This window comes from Suricata suricatta, chromosome 14 (genome assembly GCF_006229205.1).
Source record: "Suricata suricatta isolate VVHF042 chromosome 14, meerkat_22Aug2017_6uvM2_HiC, whole genome shotgun sequence".
Lineage (NCBI taxonomy): Eukaryota > Metazoa > Chordata > Mammalia > Carnivora > Herpestidae > Suricata > Suricata suricatta.
The window spans coordinates 5381891-5385894 of NC_043713.1; the positions used below are offsets into that span (position 1 = coordinate 5381891).

General features: G+C 38.2%; 1 long non-coding RNA gene across 1 annotated transcript; it reads left to right on the top strand.

Moving 5' to 3' along the window:
- Positions 1-2328: 2328 nt before the first annotated feature.
- LOC115278243 lies at positions 2329-3579 on the top strand. The gene is made up of 2 exons (XR_003902777.1): positions 2329-2366; positions 2953-3579. It is a non-coding gene; the product is annotated as an uncharacterized LOC115278243 (long non-coding RNA).
- Positions 3580-4004: the final 425 nt, after the last annotated feature.

A 4004-nucleotide genomic window follows, 5' to 3' on the forward strand; every position in this document is an offset into this window, starting at 1 on the left:
TTGTGCTCACATAAAACAGTCTCACTTTTGTATTTCAGAAAATATTTGTCCACTTAGTCAGTCATGCCTTCATACATTAAATTGACTTTATTATGAAGTACAAGATCTGTACTAGACTTTTCTACTGAGACCTAGAAATGTAGATATAATCATTCATATTCTTATGGGGAAGACAAGGAAGTAGATGATCACAGAACCATCGATTCAAGCTACTAATAGATATATTAGTATACTTACATTTTTTTACACAATATAGTATACATTGAATATTGGGAAAGCACTAGTTCCCTGAGAAAATTAAACAGATATGTTTCTGTATGCCTGACATTGGTCTTCTTTTCATATACACATTCCCTTCTTGTGATGTCATAGTGACAAATTTCTATGACTGAGGTAAGATGCAAATGCAGTTTGCCAGGCCACAAAACCTATGTCCCTTCAGAGGCTCTTAAGCAGGGAGTCAAAGGAAGATATCAGAGTTTGCCAAGGCCCTTCCAAGGAGAAGGGCTGCTGTCACTGGTTGGAAAGGGAGCCGTTTGTCCCAGGAAGGGAGACCAGACAGTAAGTAGAGACCAGGTTGTCCGCTGTTCATAGTGACAGTCTTGCTCACCTTATCTTCTTGTAAATTAATATATTCACTAACTGTTCACCCTGGCAACTGAAATTTGCTGAACACCAAGCCAAATCTGAAGAGACAATGAACAAAAGACAGGGGATCTCTGACTTTGAGAAGCTCACGATCACTAGCAGAGAAGAAAGTCGTTGAGTGTTCACACAAACCAATGCAAGACGATGGGGAGAATGATGATCAGGTTCTGGGAAGGTTGATGTGAGAGAAAACACCCTGTTAAGTTTAATTAGTCTAAACCAGTTGATGCTCTTGGCCTCTGAATATGGAAATTATCTAAATGTCTGTCACTTGCCAGGCAGAGTTTTCTGGATCCGTTTTCAAATTAGCCATGTGCCATTAATATCACCCCTGCCCCCCGATCCCTTGTAAACTTCAAGGCTCTTTGAATGTTTCTTTTAGTTTCTCTCAGTTAGGACTACAATAGACCGACTTTCAACAAAAAGAATCCCTCTTTAAGTATCTTTGAAGATTCTTTCTCTGGCTCTTCCTTTCTCAGTCACCACATGTATTATTCCCCACTAATTGCCATTGCTGACATTCAGACATTTAAATTTTCTAAGTGGACATCCTAGATTAATGGACCTTCTTTTTGGTGAAGAACAGTCTGACCTCAATATTTCTTTGGTGCAGAACTGTCATTTCAGAGACCCAGTTTGCATTACAATAACTGCTGTTTTAACCCAAGGTCTTTGGTATTTTCTTACTTCTTCTACCTCCAGATTGGCTCTTGGCAATCTCTCAGGAAGTTCATTGTCTTTCTTGCATTCTGGAATGTGTCTGACTTTATCAGTCTGGTGTGGTCACTGCTCTATTCTGCTCCCAGAAACTTGAATTCATGGATCATGGCACGCCATTGCAATGACAGTTTTGTTGGTTATTTTTCTTCATTGTATTGGAATATTTGCGATGAAGGATGGTCCTGTTTGTACATTATCACTAGAATTCAGCAAACTGTCTGATGCAGATTATGTCCAATAAGTGTTTGTGGAATTTGTTAGCAAATTTCTTCCACCCCAGTTTAAGACAAAATTTTACTAAGTATTCTAGGCATGATTTCTTGCATGTCTCTTCCAAAATTGCTGTCTCTATGTGAATAATTTTCTTGCATTATGTATGAGTAGACACTTTTTTTTTTTATCAATTAACCCATCTGAACTGCATTACCATGAGGGAGGGAGTGGCTGGGTCTATTTGTTTTTGTCATAAAAGTTTTCCAAGAATTAGGTAGACACTTCAAGGTTTTTAATCTGTTTTGGAACCTGGGGATTAAAGCAATATGCTTCAGGAGAAATAGCAGAGTAAATTAAATTAAAAATTCTTCCCTAAATAACTAATTTGTTAACCAATATTAAGTATACTAATTATAGTATTCATTATATAAAGATGATTAGGGTCTTGGGGGTGATAATGAAAATATGTAATTTTAGATAAGGTGGATTTCAGGGGACAAGATGAGGCAACATAGTAAAACTTCAATATAAGAGTTAGCATATGGAAGTCCTAACTCCTTATTAACTTTTTATAACTCCTTAAATTATCAACCTAATTTATTTTATATTTTGACAACTTATTTGTGGATAAATGGAACAGTAATAGATATGGAGATAACTTCTTATTGTGTTTCTTCTTCTTTTACTTAAGAGAGAGAGCACATGAACGGGGGATGGACAGCACAGAGAGAGAAGGAGAGAGAAAATCTTAAACAGGCTCTGTGATCAGCACGGAGCCCAATGAGGTACTGGACCCCATGAGTCTGGGATCATGGCCTGAACCAAAGTCAAGAGCTGGACACTCAACTGACTGAGCCTCCCAGGTGCCCCAGTATAAATGTTACTACTTTCTTTAGCATGAGTAAAAAAGCAGTGTTTACTTTTAATTTATACAACTAAGCATAGATTTCTTGTATTGATGATTTTTTATCATTTCCATTTCATACTTTCTCATCCTTACCCCATCACTGCTTTCCCATCACCAAACAAAAGGCTGCGGCCCCAGCACTGTGATCATCAGGGTTGACCTCTGTATTATGACTACAAATATTGCATATCTAGAAATGTTCTCCAGATCTCATCCTCAGGGTTATCACATGGACTGTTACCAATATTCTGTATATACAAACATTGTATATAATGCATTTTTTGTGTATAGTGTATTTTTTGTCCCTTGCCAGGAGTATTTAATTATTTGTAAGCATTTATAAGTAGTTGGAGTGATCTGATGGCTAACCCTGCCTGTGACTGGCTCTAATTGGTTACCTTCAAGGTAGCACTCAGTTTTGTCTAGACATAAACTAACATCTTTACCTGTCTTTCATTTTTCAGTCTTTGCCCAAGTCTCACTGCCTTCTCAGTCTTCTTTGTGAATGACAATAGCTGGAAGCAAAGGGGGAGATGGTCTTTACCATCTGATAAAAAGAAAACTACATCAAATGATGTGCACAGCCTAAGAGAACCTGGGAGTCATCAAGGGCAAACTACCGGCTTTACAGATGAGAAACTGAAAGCCAGAAAATTCCAATTCCTTCTGGAAAGTCTTCCAACAGATCAGAGAATACAACCTCGCACTTCTAATTGCCAGTTCAGGGCTGTTTGCAGAATGCCCCGCACAGTCTACTGAGTGAACTGTGTCAGGAAGAAACAAGATCAATCTAATGCATTTGCAAAGGAGATTTCAATTTCCAAGACGGTATTTTCGTCCATACTAATGAAACTTGAAAGGGGAAAACATGGTCTCTTTAAAAATGAAAAAAGAAATAGCAGGTCTCTTCAGTCATAATGTTGTGGAACTTAATGATTTCTTGAAATATGCTGTAGGTGGAGAACCTGGAGGGACCCAGAAGTAAAGTAAGCTACAGCCACGTTGGCACACTAATTACCAAGCCAGTTGACACAGAGCCTTAGGTATTGCTATTGTCATAGCAGATAAAACACATCCTTTTGGCTTGTGAAGATTTTGGAGTCCTTTCATGAAACCAGATGGGTTCTAATTAATGCAGTAGCTGTACACAAGCCTACATTTTTTTATTCCTAACTGGCAGCCTGAGATCCATTTGGGATTTACCTAATGAGTCTATCCCTGGAAACTATCCTTTGCATTAATTAACTGTATGGGCTGGATAAGAGGAACACGTAGAGGGTTGTTGAAATTGAGGAGACAATGACTTCCCAATTCTTTGGACCTTTTTAAACTTTTTAAACTTTTTAAACTTGAAAATTGTTTTTATAAGAAGAAATAATATTCCCAGCACTCTAGAGAATTCCCTAGCCTTGAGAGTGTGGCCAAGAACATTCCCCCTTTTTGTTTAATGATAGGGTCTCAATTTTGTCTGGAGCTTCGATTAGCCCCATGAAGGGTTCACCCCGTCAGGCAGGCA